Source organism: Mandrillus leucophaeus, unplaced genomic scaffold, assembly GCF_000951045.1.
Source record: "Mandrillus leucophaeus isolate KB7577 unplaced genomic scaffold, Mleu.le_1.0 Scaffold1477, whole genome shotgun sequence".
NCBI lineage: Eukaryota > Metazoa > Chordata > Mammalia > Primates > Cercopithecidae > Mandrillus > Mandrillus leucophaeus.
In genome coordinates, this window is record NW_012101451.1 from 225,043 (window position 1) to 245,656 (window position 20,614).

At 42.7% G+C, this 20,614-nt stretch overlaps 1 pseudogene; it reads right to left on the reverse strand.

The window, feature by feature from the left end:
• Positions 1-1,450: 1,450 nt before the first annotated feature.
• LOC105535547 lies at positions 1,451-2,718 on the reverse strand (annotated as a pseudogene).
• Positions 2,719-20,614: the final 17,896 nt, after the last annotated feature.

Here is a 20,614-nt window from a genome sequence, read left to right on the forward strand (position 1 = left end):
GACTTGTTGCCCGCCCTTTCCCCAAGTGCGGGGAGGTACTCTCTGAAATTTCCTTCCCAGACTAGAGAAGCCTCTTTGTAGAAGAAACAATCGCATTCCTCCCCTCACTGAGATCTGGTATCCTATTTCAGAAAGACAGAAATGCAGCCATGCCTGGAGGGACTTTTTCACAAGATAACTCAAAAGAAAATTATTTGCTAATTAATTTCTGTCCATTCATTCTTCCTAATAATCATTTGCTGCTTCTCAAAATAAATGTCTACATTTCCCATCTCCCCTTTCCCCTATGAAAAAAAGGATATAAAATCTTCTGTACTCCATTAAGCTACTGGGTAATGATTCTCCTGCTATTACTCCGGTGTTATGTATGCCTTGTCTCCTGTTAATCGCCTGTTATCAGTTGATTTGTTGTTTCTTTTTTTAAGGTGGAGTCTCGCTCTGTCGCCCAAGCTGGAGTGCAGTGGCGCGATCTCGGCTCACTGCAACTTCCGCCTCCCGGGTTCAAGCGATTCTCCCACCTCAGCCTCCCCTAGCTGGGATTACAGGCACACACCACATGCCCAGCTAATTTTTGTATTTTTGTAGAGAGGGGGTTTCACCATGTTGGCTAGGCTGGTCTTGAACTCCTGACCTCAGGTGATCCGCCCGCCGTGGCCTCCCAAAATGCTGGGATTACAGGCATGAGCCACCGCACCTGGCCTTACCAGTTGATTATTTAAGTGAACCTTCAGCGGCAAAGTTGTTTTAAAACGTACTGATAATTGAGCCTTGTCTGCAGAGGTTGAGGCCATTGATTTAAGGTGGGCCCAGCCAGTGGTTCAATTTTGGCTGTCTTCCAGTGATTGGAATGTACAGCCAAGAGAGTGTAATTATGGTGCTGGCAGAAGTATTAACCTATCTGGATGTCACTGTCTTCACTTTCTGACTAGGCTGCTTCCAGGGAATCTTTCCACCTCAGTATTTATGAGAGATCTATAATTTTATAACAAACTTTTAAAGGAGACTTGGTTTCCTTAAACACAACTGATGACACCAGTTTTCTGGTTTTCTTCCATTTTTGTTTTTACAGCCACTGTCTCACTGTGTTGCCCAGGCTGGCTTTGAATTACTGAACTCAAGGGATCTTCCCACCTCAGCCACCTGAGTAGCTGGGACTATAAGTGGCACACCACTGTGCCTGGTCAGTTTTCTGGTTTTGATAACCTTTGGTTGTGTGAGATATTATCATTGGGGAAAGCTGGAGGAATATATAGGAGAAGTCTGTTTTTGCAACTTTCATGTCTTATTTTCAAATAACCCTAATTGATTATGTACTTCATTGAAACATTGGACTTCAATGAAATCATTACCTATATTCGTAATGACTTGAGAGTAATATAATTTAACTTAATTTTGACCTCTGAACTTTTTATTGGCCTCCTGCCCCAAAGAGTACCCTGCTTCTGCTGGTTTAATGTCTCAGAACTTTGGTGTCTTTGGTCTCAGATACCACTTTGCCATCCACTCTCCAGTGGATGGTGGTCTTTTGGATGGTTTGCATGGAGTTGCTGCTGTCCAGGGCATCACCAAGATTGAAGTCCTTGCCGTCTTCCAGCAGGTGGCGGTAGGTGGCAATCTCAGCCTCCAGCTTGACCCTGATGTTCAGCAGGACCTCGTATTCCTGGGTCTGGCACTGTCCCTTTGCCCGGGCCTTTGCCAGCTCTGACTCCAGGTGCAGCAAGATCCTATTAAGTTGCTCCATCTGCAGGACATAATAGGCCTCCACCTCCCTTAGGCTGTTCTCCAAGCTGGCCTTCGGATTTCTCATGGAGTCCAGGTTGATCTCCAAGGACTGGACTGTATGTCTCGGCCCTGTTAGCATCATAGCAGCTCCAACCTGGGCAGACAGTGTGATGACCCCTGTGGTGCTCTCCTCAATCTGCTAAGACCAGTACTTGTCCAGCTCCTATTGGTTCTTCAGAGCCAGCTTGCCATATTGGGCCCAGATGTCTGCCATGATCTTGGTGAGATCCTGAGATTTGGGGACATCTACCTCCACATTCAACCCAGAGCTAGCAGTCTGGGCTTGTAGGACTTTTACTTCCTCTTCGTGGTTCTTCCTCATGAAGCACAGCTCCTCCTTGAGAGCCTCAATCTGTCTCCAGCTGCAGCCGAGTGACATTGGTGTCATGGATTTCGTTTCCATGGATGTTGTTCTTCACAGACTGGCGTGTGGCCAACTCTGTCTCATACTTGACTCTAAAGTCATCAGCAGCAAGACAGGCATTGTCAATCTGCAGAATGCATTGTCCACGGTATTTGCGAAGATCTGAACCCTCAGGTCCTCGATGGTCTTGAAGTAATGGCCCCAGTGTCTGACCTGGGGTCCCTTCTCCAGGTGCTCCTGGATTTTGCTTTCCAGCCTCTGGTTCTTGGTCTCCAGACTCCTCACTCTGTCCAGGTAGGAGACCAGGTGTTTGTCAGGCTTTGCATGGTCTCCTTGTTCTGGATGCCACTCATTCCTGCCAGACCCCCAGCCATCCCTGTGGCCAGGACCTGGGACCCCATGCTGCCCCAGAAGCTGGTGGAGTGGGACATGGAGATCTGGGAACCAGAGCCCCTGGCGCCTGCACAGACGCTGGCCATGCTGCTGACCAGCTGGGAGTTGTAGCTGGGCGCCTGGACAGAGCCCAGGCACTGGTAGTTGGTGGAGAAGGCAGAGTGAGTGGTGAAGCTCATGCTGTCCAGGGAGGAGGGTAAGAGGACAGGACTCAGGCTTTGCCGACCAATTTAACTTATTTTTAAGACATATCTTAATGGAAGATTTTCTCCTCTTTAGAGTCTTCCACTATGCCTCTCTAATAAGCTGGCTTGGTGACGTCTTGATATACTTTATATTTTTACCCACTAGGTTCATGATTAATCCAGTAAAGGTTCACAAGCATAGGAGGGAGAAGTCTGGGGGATGTGGGTGGGAGGAGGGTCCCTTGCTCTCCAGTAGTGCCCCTCTCTACTTCAGAGATCTGTTCCCAGTGGACCTCTGCTCTCTACTTCCTGTATCTGGCAGTCATTTCCAGGACAGCAGAGCCACCCAGGGCAGTTCCATAATTTTGTGCCCATTTCCCACTCATTTCTGACAGAACCCTTCATTTTATTGAAAACACATGATTGTTTTTACTGTTCCTCCCTCCCAGCTTCAACAAAGGAGGAGGGGGTGGGTCAATATTTTATATAGGTATTTACTTAGCATTAACTCATCAAACTGTCATGTTATTTTAAACTTTAGTTTCATTTTTTAAAAATCTATGACACTCTAATTGGAGGTGGCAAACAAAAAAAATAATCATGGATAATCCAGAGGATGGAGGGCATGGGGCTAGTGGCTCTACTCCACAAGGTTTTGTAAGGATGGAGGTTTTAAAAAAAAATGAGTCTGTTTCTGTGGATGGGAGGAAAAAATAATTTTTTTAAATGGTAACTCTGTCCTATCCTTTCAGAGTCAAATTCCAGAAAAATCATACTTTGGAAAACCTGTTATAGTGTCTCTTTTTTGTTTTTGTTTTTTTGAGACGGAGTCTTGCTCTGTCGCCCAGGCTGGAGTGCAGTGACTGGATCTTGGCTCACTGCAAGCTCCACCTCCCGGGTTCACACCATTCTCCTGCCTCAGCCTCCCGAGTAGCTGGGACTACAGGCGCCCGCTACCACACCTGGCTAATTTTTTGTATTTTTTGTAGAGACGGGGTTTCACTGTGTTAGCCAGGATGGTATAGTGTTTCTTTTTCTTTCTCTCTTCCTTCCCCCTTCCCCCCAGTCACCTCCCTCCCCCCCACACACACCTTTTTTTGAGACAGGGTTTCACTCTGTCACTCAGGCTGGAATGCAGTGGCACGATCACAGCTCACTGTTGCCTCGACCTCTCTGGGCTCAGGTGATCCTCCCACCTCAGCCTCCCAAGTAGCTGGCACTACAGACGTGCACCACCACTAATTTTTGTATTGTTTTGTAGAGACGGGGGTCTCACTGTGTAGCCCTAGTTGCTCTGGAACTTCTGGGCTCAAGAGATCCGTCCACCTTGGTTTCCCAAAGTGTTGGGATTACAGGAGTGTGCTACAGGGCTCGGCTGTGTTACCTTGTTTCTGTTACTTTGTGGAAGGTTGCTTTTCCAAATGTACCTACTTATAAAAGATCGACATTAAAATGCAGATGTGGGAAAGTCCACTGGGCGCAATGGCTCACACCTATAATCCCAGCACTTAAAGAGGACAAGGTGGAAGGATCGCTTGAGCCCAGAAGTCTGAGACCAGTCTGGGCAAGAAAGTGAGACCATACCCCCTTTTTTTAAAAAAAAAAAAAAAAAAAAAAAAAAGAAAAGGAAAGAAAAAGAAAACAAAAATGGAAAGGGTAAGACCTAGTCACAATTATAAAGGATTCAAAGTTAGGAAGAGTGAAGCTCGTGTTTTTTTGTTTTTATTTTATTTATTTATTTACTGAGACAGGACCTCACTCTGTTGCCCAGTCTGAAGTGCAGTGACATGATCAAAGCTCACTGCAGCTTCTACCTCCCAGGTTCAAGTGACTCTCCCACCTTAGCCTCCCCAATATCTGGGACTACAGGCACACACTACCAAAACTAGCTAATTTTAAAAAACTTATTTTTTGTACAGACAGAATTTCACCACATTGCCCAGGCTGGTCTTGAACTCCTGGGCTCAAATGATCCTGCTGCCTCCACGTCCCAAAGTGCTGGGATTATAATTGTGAGATGCTGCACCTGGCCAAGCCTACTTTTTTTTTTTTTTTTTTTTTCTGAGATGTAGTCTCACTCTGTCTTCCAGGCTAGAGTGCAGTGGCACAATCTCAGCTCACTGCAACCTCCGCCTCCTGGGTTCAAGCAATTCTCCTGCCTCAGCCTCCCCAGTAGCTGGGACTACAGGCACACGCCACCATGTCTGGCTAATTTTTGTATTTTTAGTAGAGATGGAGTTTCACCATGCTGACCAGGCTGGTCTCGAACTCCTGACCTCGTGATCCGCCCACCTCAGCCTCCCAAAGTGCTGAGATTACAGGTGTCAGCCACTGCACCCAGCAACCAAGCCCATGTTTTAATTGTATATGTTGGTGCAATAGTAATTACAGTTTTGCCATTTTAATAGCAAAAAAACACAATTACTTTTGCACCAACCTAATATAAACGCATTAGTAGAAATGAATCCAGGTAAGTAATATGAGACTACTGGAAAGTAAATGACTGAATTCCTTGTCACTCTAAGAAAAAATGTGATAGTCTGTAATTGTACACACACAGCAGAGGTCTGGCTACTAAACCCTGAGTTCACCCATGTCTAAAAGAAAATCCAGTGATAAGTAAACATATCATTACTGTTTCAACACAGGCAGGCTTCCAATGACAACTGAAGAGACAAGTGGAATTATCAGTGGCCTACCTGGGGCTACTGAAGAATGATATACCTGATGTTTAAATTAGTTCTCATTCTACTAGACTCTGTTCCCTCTCTGGGGAGCATGGTTTTCATTATTTACATTTCAGGTTCTTTAATCTTAAAATCACAATTGGCATCATTCCATTAATTTATTCAGCAATCACCAGTAGACCACAGGAATTTAACACTTTGCCACCAAAACCTAGGCAAATGAAGTCCCCAGCTAGAAGGAGCTACACTCAGAAAGACAAATGTTAAGGTGACCAGCAAGTATAAAAAGCAGGCAGAGAAGGGATAAATCGTCATGCTAGATGCCATTATGGAGAAGGTATAACCTTAAGAAGTTGCTAATCAAATTTCTGTTGATGGCAGAGACAGTGGAGCATCTGACTTTATGCAATAGCTGTCCTCTCTGTTATATGACTACACACATTCTGAACTGGTTGTTCTCCTCATTAGAAATAGAGTCACTCTATAAATGATTTGTAATGAATACTTACGCATATGCTGCCTGGTACATCTCCTAATATCCCTGGCCTGGAGATTCTGCTGCTGGCGCTGCTGAGAATTAGTCCTGAGACTTTGGGCAAACATAGTTTTCTCATCTTTAAAGTGAGGGAGCCTGACCTTTGCAGGTCTAAAATTATTTGACTATGATCATAAACATATCTTGAACTTCAGACTCATTTTTGGTTCTTATTTCTTCTTTCTGTGTTAATCACCAACTTCTCTTGGTCCTTCTAGGAAGGAAATTGTTTTTGAATCTCTCTGTTCTGTCTATTCTCACAGCTACACATCTGCTGTTACATCATGTTTGGACCATTATAGTAGCCTCCCAAATGGTCTCCTTGTCTCTATTTTCTCCCATTCCTTATTCGTCCTGGGAAATCTCTCAGTCTTTTTGAAATACAAATTTCCCTACCTCACTTTCTTGAACAAAAACTTTGGAGATGAAAAATAGAGATCGTGACTTCTCAGCCTTTTGACTAAGATCAAGTATAAAAGATAGAGATCAAACACCTTTTGGCAGTTGAGGCTTTCCACAATCTAAATTTACCTTGTCTTCTGTTTCCTTGTCACATTACCACCTCACCTTATTCCCCACTGTGTCTCTGCCTGAACCAAGACCAACTGGACCTGTCTGCTCACTAACAAACATGTCATTTACTTTCCCTCATTCTGTTTCTCAAGCCTGCAATATTCTTACTACTCCTCCTTGCTAATCAAATCCTAGCAAGTATTTTGAGACTTGGGATGTTCTACGTTTTGCCGAAAGCCTTCCACCACCTAATCTAACTTACACTAATTTTCCCCTTTCTCAGAGCCCCTCCTAGCGTTTATGACCTCTAGTATGTATTTTGACACGATTCCATACTAGTATACACTATTACTGATCTTATCATGGGTGTATGTTTGGACAAAAATAAGACCATTTTCCATTTATTTTGCATCCTCTACGGCACCTGGTAGACACTGTATGTTAGGCACATAATCAGCATGCATGGACTGAATTTGCCCACTTGTTTCCTAGTGCCTTTCATAGGCAACCTGGTTTTGCCTTTTCCTTTCCATTCCGGAGCTAATTCTATCCTCACATCTCTGTCCTACCAATACAGCCCTCTCTCCCTATGGAGGCTCCAGAGCCCCCATTTATCATGTTCTCTTTGTAGCACTTGGTAGCAGATCAGCCGTGTTTCCACTTCTGCTCTAGTCTTTGTTTTCTTACAGTGGGCTAGTTAAATAGTCCAGGACTTCTGCTTCATACAGGCACGGTCTGCAGAACAAGAGCCCTGTTGGAATTGCCATAATCAAAGAGATTGTATATATTCTGGGGGCTGGGCAGGGGGTGGAAACTCACAGAAAGCAGTACGGTGAAGTGTTTTGGTGTCTGGTATACATGTAGCTCTGGGACAGTTTTGGAGATAGGTCTGGAAATTGGGCATATGTGACTGAGATGTATGGCCAATGGCAATTTCATAAACTGAACTATAAAGTCAACAAACCCACAAATTTGCTTTTAGAGCTAAAGTTAATATTACCCAGTTCAATCTCTCTCTCTCTCTCTCTCTCTCTCTCTCTCTCTCTCTTTTTTTACACACAAAAAAACTAAGGTCCAAAGAAGTACTTGAAAATAGTAGAAAATAAATATTAGCTGATTGCAAATAATCTAATCAAGTTAGTCTTTAGACAGATTCATTCTTTATGGTATTTACTGTCAGAACCAACTAGTCTTGGTTTTAGTCAGCAGTTCAAGAGTAAATCATACTTGTCAGCATGACAACTAAATAGGACCCATCAAGGGAATCTGGCTTTGCTGACACCTTGATTTCAGACCAATGAACCTGACTTAGGACCATCTGACCTCCAGAACTATAAGAAAATAAATGTGTGTTGTTTTAAGCCATCAAGCTTCTTGTAATTTGTTACAGCAGTCCTAGAAAATATACAGTGACCTTAGGGATTCTTCAAGTAAGGTAAACTTCAGTAATATCTTTATCTCAATAGCACTGGAAAATCAGATAAGCCATATTAATTATGTTTTTTAATGTTATCAGGTGTGGGCCACCAGCCTTAAGCCAGGGGGAGCTTTGTAAGACAGGAACATATAAAATGATAAAAGCTTCACTACATACAGTTTTCCTGACTCTGATTCTGAGTGGGACAACCAGTGAAAATTGCAGGTGAAGAGAAGAAATGCATATTTATTCCTCCACTGGGAAAAAAATACTGTCAAAAGCTATGTGACTTGAGGTAAATTAATTTGCTTATTTAGGCAATTATTTAAGCTCAGTTTACTCACCAATAAAATGATAACACCTACCACAAAAGATTGTTAGGAGGCAAAATGATTATAGATTAATTCATGTATTTTCCAGTCCTTGGAAATGCAGATTCCCTATGTGGTGTTGGTCAATGGTTAATGCCTGTTTTTCTGGCCAGGGATTTTTGATCTGCCAGCTGTGAACAGTTTGTCTTCATTCATTCATCTTTAAATTCTTACTTATTAATTGACAAGTAAGTACCAGGTTCTATTCTAGGCATTGGGAATGTTTCTTGTACAATTAAAAATAGAAAGGGACCTAGCAAGTCCCTGGAAATGACATTTTTAAAATGATTCCATTTTCCTTTTAAGGATTAAGTTGTAATTTTATTTTGAGCAACGAAGTGACTGACCCCTTTTAGTAATGTTTTCTATTTCATAATAAACATTCAACAGAAATAGAATTTCATGAGGAAACTTTTACAAATAATGAGAATCAGCTATTCCGAAGCTCCCTATACATTTTAACTCGTGTCCTCCCAGGAACACATTCATTAACTATTTTGAACACTATAAAACAAAAGTAAACCGGCACCACATCAAGTTCCCTGCATATAGTTGTCATGTCTGTTTAAATTCTCTAGCAGTTTGTGTGTGTGTGTCTTGTGATATTTTTCACAGTTCCAGGCCTGCTGTTTTGAAGCATGTTCCTAAATTTGGATGTGTCTGATTATTTCTTCATGATTAGATGCAGGTTAAATATTTTTCAAGGAATACTCCATAGGTAATGTTGTATCTACTCCATGCTTCGCATCTAGGGGCACACATTGCCCAATTTTTTGTTCAATTATTGGCTAATTTTTATCATTTGTTAAGGTGGTGTCCATCACATTTCTCCATTGTAAAAGTACCTTAACACCCTTGCAATTAATAAGTAATCCATGGGGTTATTCTTCCACAATAAATAGCATTCTCTATAACAAATATCAGTATCAAAGAAAAATGGCCTATAATGAAATTTTGTACAGTTAGAATGACTTTAACAAACTTCTAGTGAGTATTCACTAAACTATGTTATGCTAGGTACTAAGACCAAAGTGGTGAACAAGTAGCGTACACGGAATGCTACATGAAAGGGCAGAATACTGCAGGAGCATACAGGAGAGGAGCAAAGACCATTACGTGTGAAGAAATGGAAGTTCAGAGATGTGAAAGGACCTGACCAAGATTTTAGATCCAGTAGCAGAGGTGAAATTAGAACTGTGGTTTTTCTCATGCCCAGTCCAGTGTTCTCTCCATGACCACACACAACGGCTCTACTGTAATGTTGGTTCTCCGGAACAAGTACAGCATTTGTTACCACAGTGAAAACAATGATACCTTAGTACTAAAACAACAAGTTTTCTCCAGATCCACCACAAGGTGCTTTAGAGGGAATTTCGATTTAAATTATGTACATTGTAACATTAAAGTCACTGGAGACCTAGTCTAGTTTTGCCTCAGGAAACTGTTTCTTTATAGAGTCACTGTCACACATACACATAGGCACATACATGCGCAGGCACATGCAGACAGCACATAACTGGATATTGCTTACCAGCCCCATCTTAAAAATACCACAGAACAAGATTTTTCTTTTCAGCAATGAGGAAACAGTTCAGAGGTATCTACATCCTAGTCTTGAGAGTAACGACTTACATTTGATACAGAATTTTTATAGTTTACATAGTATTTTCATATACTATCACTGGACTCTTGAAAACAACCCAGTTAAGGCAGGTGTGGTTGGGCACACCTGTAGTACCAGCTACTCAGGAGACTAAGGTGAGAGGATCACTTGATCCCAGGAGTTCAAGTCCAGCCTGGGCAACATAAGGAGACCTCATCTCTTAAAAACACTTGAATTGGCCAGACACGGTGGCTCACGCCTGTAATCCCAGCACTTTGGGAGGCCGAGGTGGGTGGATCACCTGAGGTCAGGAGTTCGAGACCAGCCTGACTAACATGGTGAAGCCCCGTCTGTGGTGTTAGCCGGGTGTGGTGATGCATGCCTGTAATCCCAGCTGCTTTGGGAGGCTGAGGCAGGAGACTCGCTTGCACCCAGGGGGCGGAGGTTGTAGTGAGCCAAGATGGCGCCATTGCACTCCAGCCTGGGCGAGAAGAGCGAAACTCTGTCTCAAAACAAGAAACAAAAAACAAAAACCCACCTGAATTATTTCTTAAGGTAGGAAAGAGGGATCAGTGTAAAATGTTGGCTGGATTACTGTCTTGCCTTTAGATATAAAAATATCTATTGTATACCTAATTTTCAGAATTAAAAAACTAGGGAACGATCAAACGTATATATATCTTCTTTTTCAAAAGCCTGTGGCACCCAGTGTTTCCAGGTGGTCTCCCATTCAAGGACTAGCTAAGCAGGTCGGACCCTGCTTAGCTTCCAAGATCAGAGGAGATAGGGCAAGTTCAGGGTAGTGTGGCTGTGGACCATATGTTTTTATACATATAATTTATATTCATTCAATCAATCCTACTCGGAGCAGGCCGATCTCAGCTTCAAACTCAAAAGCTGGATCTGATGGTCAGCTCTATCAGGCAGTGTTTTGTCATGGGATTTAAGATCTCTTGTGCTTAGTTTTGGATCTGTAAACATAAATCCCAACCCGAACTCTTCCCTGTGCTATCAGAGTTCAGGGAGAAAGGTGGCAGTAGAGAAGTCATATACTGGAAAAGCTTCGACTCTACCCTGTCATGAAAACTTTCAGGAACATTTCTTATTTCTTTTTAGAGACAACGTCTCACTATGTTGCCCAGGCTGTCCTCGAACTCCCGGGCTTCAGCAATCCTCCCGCCTCACCCTCCGATGTAGCTAGGACTACAGGACCCCGACCCGGCGCCGCCTAAGAACTGTTTTTAAACGTGAAAGCCACGATTATCATTTGCTTTTTGCTTTTCCTTTCATCTTCTCGATAAGAAACCTCGTAACACACTGCTTGCTTTGGGATAAGTGAATTCAAGTATTATTATGGCATTTCCAATTTTCACGGAAGAACTTTGGCGATATCATAATCGTCACAAGCCCTGAAAGGGCCATCAAAGGTCAAGCAGGGAGGTGGGTTTCCTGGAGGGCTTCACTGTGGAGTAAGTGACTGGAGGGGGCTGATCAGTTTCCCCTTTCCCGTTTCCCAGAGCTCAGTGGTAGTCGGCTGCCTACACCCCGTCAGACAAGTGGCCTGAGTCCCCCGCAACCCCTGCAGGTCCGGCCGCCCCCGCCAAGCCTCAAGGCGTTCAAGCCAGGAACGATCGAGGTCAGCTCTGCCACGGAACATGTTTAAGACCCGGCAGCAGGTTCCGGGGGAGGTAAATTGACTTCACAACGGTCGAGAAGGGGGGAGCCCGCCCACTTCGTCATTTCTCGGAATCCCAGGGGACTCGCCGGAAGAGCGGCTCACAAGCCGGAAAACCGGCAAATCCGAGGTCTCTCGGCTCATGCGCCGCGCAGTCCTCTTCGCGTGGTTACCGTAGAGAGGATCCCTCCGCCAGCCACTGCATCCGGCGGCCGGATCTAACTTGCCTGCCAGGGTTCTACCCATGAGCGGCCGTGACGTAGGCGGTTCTTTCCCTTGGTCCCTCCCTCCGCGGCACCGCCTGTTGTGACATAAGCCTCAGAATCCTCTGGCTTAGTCCGTCTCTGTTACCCCCCGTCTGACCCTCCCTGGGTCTGAACAAAAGTAAAAGTCATTTTGTCATTTCCTGAAACTTCAAGTTAAAGCTTTGAGCTGTTCATTTCCTAAAAGGGCGAAAACGCGGACACTCCTCGAGCTAGTTCATCGCCTTTTAACCTGGGAGTTCTGTTAAAAGGAAGTAACTGCAAAATGTGTTCGCTGTTAGGTTTCTTTGGAAGCTTTGGGTTGTGTTCATGCGTTCTCTCGGCGTGTGAACTGGGAGAAAGTGGAGCGCCAGCCATATAAAATGACAACTTTGTATATGGTGGCTGGGAGGTATGATGCCCATTCTAGCTTGATGAAATTAATGTAATTTTAATTAAGTTTAATTTTCGTTTGAATTACCCAGGAATAGCATCTTGAAAGGCGGGGCATAAAAAGCAGTTAAAGAGCTTCGAGAAACGGTTAATCTTTTTGTAAACTAAAGACCAAATGAATATCCAAGTGCATTAGAAAAGAAGTAAACTTATAAGGGCCGAAGGGTTTGTCTGCAATTTACAGCTAATTAGTCTCAAAAAGATTTCTGTGACTCGCCCAAGAGAGGTGGAGTTGGGGCCACTGTTTTCACAGGGACACCACCAGGGCCCGCTTAAATACTGCCGCCCTTAGGACCCGCCGTACATGGCCGTCCAGGGCCTCTTTTCTTGTCTTCCACTCTCACTTGTCTGTTCTCCCCTTTCCATGTCTTTGGTTCCTTTCCTGAGTTTCCCTTGTCTCCACTCCCCTTCCCGTTTGCTTCCTCTGTCTCTTTAACTTCTGTTTTCTTGATGGTGGAGTCAACTTTCCTTTCCATTAAAAGGCCATAAAAGGAAATATAATTATTTTTAAAACGTCTTTTCATAAGGCTTGTTTTCTTGTCCTAAGCCTGTTTTTTTTGGGGGGAGGGGGGAGAGTGAAAAAGTTCATATACAGATAGACATAAAACTTCCTCTGGTAAAAGCTGCCCTCTATTTTCTTCCACAGCTATCCTGTGAAAGTAGGAGTGTGTGTGAATGGTGAAGCAACGAGAGGGAGACATGGGTTCAGTAGAAGAGGGAGCGCAGTGTGTGTAAGGAGTTAATTAGAACCAGAGGGCCTGGGTCTGTGGCTCATGCCTGTAATCCCAGCACTTTGGGAGGCTGAGGCGGAGGACCCTTTGCACCACTGCACTCTAGCCTGAGCAACAGAGTGAGACCCAGTCTCAAAACAAAAACAAAAACAAAAAAAACCAGAAACAGGAGAAAAACCATCCATATAAGCAGAGAGGTACTTAAAATGTTGCAAAACTCAATTCCAAATAATATGTCTGTGGATTCTACAAAATCTAGGAAGCGCATATTTCCAATCAATCTTTGTATATTCATCTGTAATGCATTTCCTTAGATGATTTGGGTCTTTTAGGAATAAATCTGTAGCTTTAGCTATCCCCAAAGTAATCACAGGCATTCACTGTCTATTCAATGACAAAGTATTGTGAATTATTCTATGAAATAATAAAATGTCAGTGTTTTCAGACTGCATGCCCTTTTCAGTAGCCTTTTCAGTGTGATGGCACCTGTTCTGCCAGTGGATGTTGTTATCTTTGATCTACAGTTGGGAAGCTAAAACCCAGAAGGTTACTTGTCTAAAACTAGACGCCTCCAAGAAGGCAGAAGTGTGGCTGCTATTTCCAATTTTCTAGTCTCTGAACATGTAATTAAAGAACTAATTTCCAATTTACAATGAATAATAGAATTTACTAAAACATAACAACTGACGAAAGTGTGCTGTTTTATTCCCAATTTCTCTCTCTATCTCTTTCTTTCGTTTGTGACAGTCTCGCTCTGTTGCCCAAGCTGGGGTGCAGTGGTCAGGTCTCCGCTGACTGCAGCCTCCGACTCCCAGGTTTAAGCGGTTCTCAGTGCGTCAGACTCCCCAGTAGCTGGGACTACAGGCAGGCGCCACTACATCTGACTAATTTTTGTATTTTTAGTAGAGGTGGGGTCTCACCGTGTTGGCCAGGCTGGTCCCAAGTTCCTTGTCTCAAGTCATTTGCCCGCCTGGACCTCCCAAAGTGTTGGGATTACAGGTGTGAGCCACTGTGCCCGCCCCAATTTGTTTCTTTGGTGTTGGTAATTCTGCTTGGTCAACAGTAACTTGCAGAAATTGATTGGAACATATATTTTGATAAAGTATTTGAAGGTATTCCTGAAGTTTGATTTATGTTTCAGGAGCCTATATTGAAAGAAAATAAACTGCTGTGTATTCCATAATTTAAAGATAATTGTTCATTTTGGTGACATTTGGTAGTTGGATAGTGGAGACAAATGATGGTACTCTATGATCTTCAATCTAAACATTTATGTTAGGACAAATTATTCCCTTATCTGTATAATGCTTTATTTTTGCCCTGACCTCTACAAATCACAGTAGCACCATTATTCGATCTTGTTCTCTTTTTCAAAAAATTCTACCTTCCAAGGTGGTGGTTCTTTAAGTTTATAAGTGAACCATAAAGTAGTTGGAAACCTGGATCCCAGGATGGTAGAAATATGAAGCTTGTTTATTCCAAGGACAGTTTTATCTATGTATAGGACTTTATTGTCCTTACTGTATACAGCATTTTAATGGGGAGGGGGAAGTAGGAGCATTGTTGGGGGTTAATTTAATTTTTGTAGTTTTAAAAAACAAACATTTCTGTTCTTGTGATAGTTTGCTAAGAATGATGGTTTCCAGCTGCATCCATGTCCCTACAAAGGACACAAACTCATCCTTTTTTATGGCTGCATAAGGGCCTATCATGGGGAGGGGGGAGGGATTGCATTGGGAGTTATACCTGATGTAAATGACGAGTTGATGGGTGCTGACGAGTTGATGGGTGCAGCACACCAACATGGCACAAGTATACATATGTAACAAACCTGCACGTTATGCACATGTACCCTAGAACTTAAAGTATAATTTAAAAAAAACCAAAAAACAAAAAACAAAAAAAACAAACATGACTGTATCAGTCTTTAAAATCAGCAATAGTGTTATACTGCTAGAACTTTAGAACATACAGACATGAAATAATATCCTCACCAGAAAAGTGCTAGCCAACTCCATTATTGGGAAGCTTGAGAGTACATTTTAACAACATCTACACTTAGGGGATAAAATTTGAAACAAGAGTTCAAAGGACAAGGTTTATTAACCTTATCCTTTTGTCTTACAAAGAAGACAGAAGCTCTCACAATTAAAGAATTTGAACAGAAAGATGAGCAAGGGATTGGTCTTTGTATGTTTAATTACTATGAAGCTATAATGGAAAACCTCTTGTGGGTCAACATGTATTTGCATGTTTGCAAATAATGTTTTACTTCAGATTATTTAGAAAATATTTTATTCCAAAGTATTGTGAACTTTCAAACATCTATTCTGTAGATGATTGAAACATTTTGGATAATTAATCTGTTAATTCATATTGATACAAATATCTTTGACTGTCATACTCTGTTGCAACTACTATCGCTACATAGCAGATTGGCCCAAATTAAGCATCTTGAAACAACCATTTCTTATGTTCATGGATTTTGGGGCAATTCACATCAGACACGACAGGAACAATCTCCCCTTCTTGTGGGGTCAGGTCTCATCTCTTAAGCTGGGCTGGCTCAAAGACTAGAATCGCTGATGGGAACACTCATACCTGGCTGCCTTATATGATTTGGTTTCCTTACAGCTAGTGATCTCAGGGTAGTCAGACTTTTTACCAGGCAGTTCAGGATTCCAAGCCTGAGTGTTCTAGTGCACAAGGCTGCATTGCCTAATATAATACCAAGCTTCGGTATCACGTCCACAGTAGTCTGTTGGTTGAAGCAGTCACAAGCCTGCCCATAGTCAAGAGGTGTGGCCATAGATGCTACCCCCTCTACCTCTCCATGAAGAGTATAAAAAAACTTACGACCCTGTTTAAAAACTGCCGCTTACCTTATTCAGCCCTCTTATACTCATATTCAACTCTGAAGAATTTTTCTTTAGATATTTTCCCAAAGGGACTACATATTCATAAAACCCCCTACATGTGGGTGAAGGTCAGTTAAACTGCCATGGGGTGATTTTTCTTTCTCATGGGAAGCAGATGGAATTAACAGACTGTGGCTGCTGTTTTTAAACAAGGTATGCCAATATCTGTATCCCTTCTGAGACGAGTTGTGTTTCTTCAGTAAGGGAGAACATGTAATCATGTCCTGTTGAAAGCCCTTTTATTTAGAAATCATGCTTGCTTTTACTCTTTATTATTCGGATATATATGTATGTCTGGAAATAGACTGAGAGGAAACTTGCCTGTTGATATCTTAATAAAAGTAATTAAAACATTCCCAAGGCTGGGACTAGGACGAGGTGAGTGAGAAACTTGCTTCAGCTGTAAAATTTAAGGCTATGCCGAAAACTCAGTAATCCAAATGAATATTTTCGTGAAGTATTAAAGAAAATTAAATCTAATGCCAAGCAATCTATAATCAAATATCAAAGTTTTAGATAAAGACAGTATATTATTTTCCTAGGGCTGCTGTAACAAAGTACCCAAAACTGGGTGGCTTAAAAGAACATACATTTCTTTTCTGTCAGTTCTGGAGGCCGGGGCTCTCAGGAGGAAACCTCATGCCTCTCTGCTAGCTTCGGGTCATTGCCAGCAATCCTTGGTGTTTGTTGGCTTGTCTCCACTCATCTGCACCTCCATCATCACGAGTTCTTCTCTATGTGTCTCTGTGTCCTCTCCTTTTCTTTTGAGGACACCAGCCACTGGACTTAGGGCCCATCGTAATCCAATAGGACCTCATTTTAAATAATTATATTTGCAAAGACCGTTTCCAAATAAGATCACATTCTGAGGCTCTGGGTAGACATGAATTTTTTGGAGGCATTGTTGAACAATACAGATAGGATCAGTGTTACTGATTTTTTTTTTTTTTTTTTTTTGCCATAAGATCCAATGTGGCTGAGCATGGTAACCCCCAGTCTGCCTCAACATCCAAAAACTTGCTCACACCTATTACAGGAGTAGATATTAAATATGTTTTGGGCAGGGCACGGTGACTCATGCCTGTAGTTCCAGCACTTTGGAAGGCTGAGGCAGGTGGATCACCGAGGTCGAGAGTTCGAGACCAGCCTGACCAACATGAAGAAACTCTGTCTCTACTAAAATTACAACAAAATTAGCCGGGCATGGTGGTGCATGCCTGTAATCCCAGCTACTCGAGAGGCTGAGGCAGGAGGATCGCTTGAACCCAGGAGGTGGAGGTTGTCGTGAACCGAGATCACACCATTGCACTGCAGCCTGGGCAACAAGAGCAAAACTCCGTCTCAAGAAAAATAATAATAATAATAAAATAAAATAAATGTGTTTTGACTCAAAATAGACAATGCATTACGAGATTTTTTTTAGTAGTTAGCATGGGCTGGCTACTGCTAAGTGAGCTGCTGTTCCGTCACCTCTGAAGCCCAAGACTGAGAAGTTTCACCCACTCATCTATTTCAGCTGTCACCCACTCATCTATTTCAGCTGCCACATACCTGTATCATGACTCCTAAATCCGTCTCTCCAGCCTCATTACTCTATGAATTCTAGATTCCTTTTTCTGGTGGCTCCTGGACATCCCAACTTGTTAGCCTAAAGGCATCTCAAATATAACATATTTCAATGAAGCATTTATATCTCCTTGTCCTCTTCCCCATCTCCTTCATTGGCATATTCATCCTCCCTGTCCCCTAAAACAAACCCTTGAGAGTCTGTCTACTCTGGTCTCTCCGTCTTTCCCAGCATCTTGTCTGGTTCCACCTCAGAGACAATTCTGGATCACCTTCCTCTGCCATGATTCTCAACATTTTATCAGCAGGTATCATCTTGGGTATGGAGATGTTCCTATAGAATATAATGTTTATCATGATCTGCTTGGAAAATAAGAGTTGTGACTGTGTTACAGGTTTGGATACTAAATATATTTTGCCTCAGAAAATACGGTGAATTATACATAATTTTGTCAGGATGACTTTGACATTATATATGGTTATATATATATATAATAGACATATACTCTGTATTATATATATAAACTATGTATTTTAGATATACTTAAACCCTATATATTTACACACATACACAGACACACACAAAGACAGTGAGAGAGAGAGCGAGCATGAGCCTGGGCTTACATGATTCTGCCTTCAGCCTCAGAAAGGGATTATGGGCATACATTACCACCCTCATACTGGATGTTATGTTTTGATGCTTTAGTATTGCTAAACCTGGTCACTCGAAGCAAATTCCTTCTAGTCTCCGTTTTGCTATAATAGAAACTCTGTTCGTCCTGAGGATGCTGCTCCCTTGTGGCCCTCTCTAGTGTGGCAGTTCACAGGCCTCCTACCCCTGACTCTGAAGCAGAGTGGAAGTCCTCCCTTCTCCTTCTGGTCACTTCTGGACCATATTCCCCCCTCCACCCTATCCCTACCCCAGTTTTTAGTATCACATTAGCAGATTGGCATACTCTATTATTCCACAGTACAAACATTTATGAACCTCCTGAGTTCTTCTCCCTGTTTTTTTGAAGATTTTTACCTTCAGGTTCACTGCCATTCTCTGAAGTGACACTGATTTCAGCATCCAAGTGGATGATCTTCCAGTAGCTAGATTTCATGGTTCCTTTACTTCCCCTTTTCCAACAATTTTGTTCTCTCTCTGTAGCAGCCACTCTACTCCCGTGGACCTACTTTAAACTGTGTCATCTCACATTCAAGCCATCATCTCAGTCTTACTTTACCACCTCTAATCTTTGCAGCTCACTCTTCCTAGTTCTTTTCACCCCACATTATATTCTCACTATTCTCTTTACCTGGTTTAAATCCCATGATGAGTCATTATAATAACTTCCTTGCATAACTCTCAGCACCCAACTAAACCCACCCAGCGTAATATAATTGCAGAAAGACACACAACCATGCTTCCCGGGCTCACTCTGAATGACCCCAACCTTGAGTGGGCCCTTAATTCTGTGTGGCGACCGCTCATTTCCCTGGAACATTCACCTTCTCCTAGATAACCATTCTGATAATAAACACACTCTTCTGGATACCTAGTTTTCACACCTTCCCTTCTTTCTTCTGACCTCTCATACCTCTCCCATCATCACTCTGTCAGTTTCCTTAAGAAAACAGAAGTGATCTGAATAGACCTCCTTGGCGATCACCACCTGTCCACTCACCTTCTGCACCTGGGTCTAGATACTCTGCCTTCCCTGATGTTTCTGTGGGTGGACTGTCCATGATCCTAGCTAAGAGCAGCCCCTTCATGTGTGCCCAACAGCTCTTCTTCTTTCATTTATTCAAGGTAATTACAGCAGCAATTGTTCCCTCCTTCTCTATTATCAGTTGACTTTGAGATAGGGTCTCGCTCCATCACCCAGGCTGGTCTCAAACTCCTGGCCTCAAGTGATCCACCTGCCACAGACTCCCAACTCACTCAATTGATATTAATTATATGTTAATCAATATCAGTCAGTTAATATCATTATCAATCAATGGATTGTTCATCAGTACACAATCTGTACTTTGTCTAATTAAAAATTAAGCCTCTCTTTTGATCTCTCATCTGCTCTAGCTACTGCCCCATTTTCCTGGTTTTTTTTTTTTACACAGCCAAACACCTTGCTATGGTTTGGATGTGGTTTATTTGTCCCCTCCAGACTTCATGTTGATATTTGACCCCCAGTGTTGGAGATGTGGCTTAATGGGAGGTGCTTGGATCTTGAAGGTAGATTCCTCATGAATAGCTTAGTGCCCTTCCTTAATGGTGAGTTCTCACTCTACTAGTTTCTGGCAGAGCTGGTTGTTCACAAGAGGCTGACACTTTCTACTCGCTGCCCCCCATCCGCTACCTTGCTTCCTCTCTGGCTGTGTGATCTCTGTACACACTGGCTCCCCTTCTGCCTTCTGCTCTGAGTGGAAGCAGCTTGAGATGCAGATGTCCAGTCTTGAATTTTCCAATCACCAGAATTGTGAGCCAAATAAAATATTTTTCTTTTTTCTTTCTTTTTTTTTTTTTTTTTTTGAGACAGGGTCTTGCTCTGTCACCCAGGTTGGAGTGCAGTGGCACCATCTCAGCTCACTGCAGCCTTGACCTCCCAGGCTCAAGTGATTCTCCCACCTCAGCCTCTCTAGTAGCTGGGATTACAGGTGCGTGCCACCATACTTGGCTAATTTTTAAATTTTTTTTTGTAGAGAAAGGGTTTTGCTATGTTATCTAGGCTGGTCTCAAAACTCCTGGACTCAAGTAATTTCCCTGCCTTGGCTTCCCAAAGTGCTTGGATTATAGGCCTGAGCCACTGCACCCAGCCAGATTTATTTTATTTATAAGTTATCCAGTCTCAGATTTCTTTATTGCAGCACTAAATGGAATAGACACATCTCAACATTTTCCTAATTCCTCTCTTTCCATTCTTTATTGGACCCACTCAAACCAGGTTTCACCCTTGCCGCCTCAGTAGACCTGCTCCTATCAAGGTCACTGTGACTGCTCTACCATTGGTTAATTCTCACACTTTACCTTTCCCAGCCCATCAGCAGCTGTGACACAGTGGCCTCTTAATTGGCTTTTCTGCCTTTACCCACGTTCCCTGAAGTCTGTTCTCAACACAGAAGCCAAAGTGATTCTTTTAACAGCTTTATCACTGGGTCAGCTCACCCCATTCTTCTCCTTAACAAGTTCATCCTAT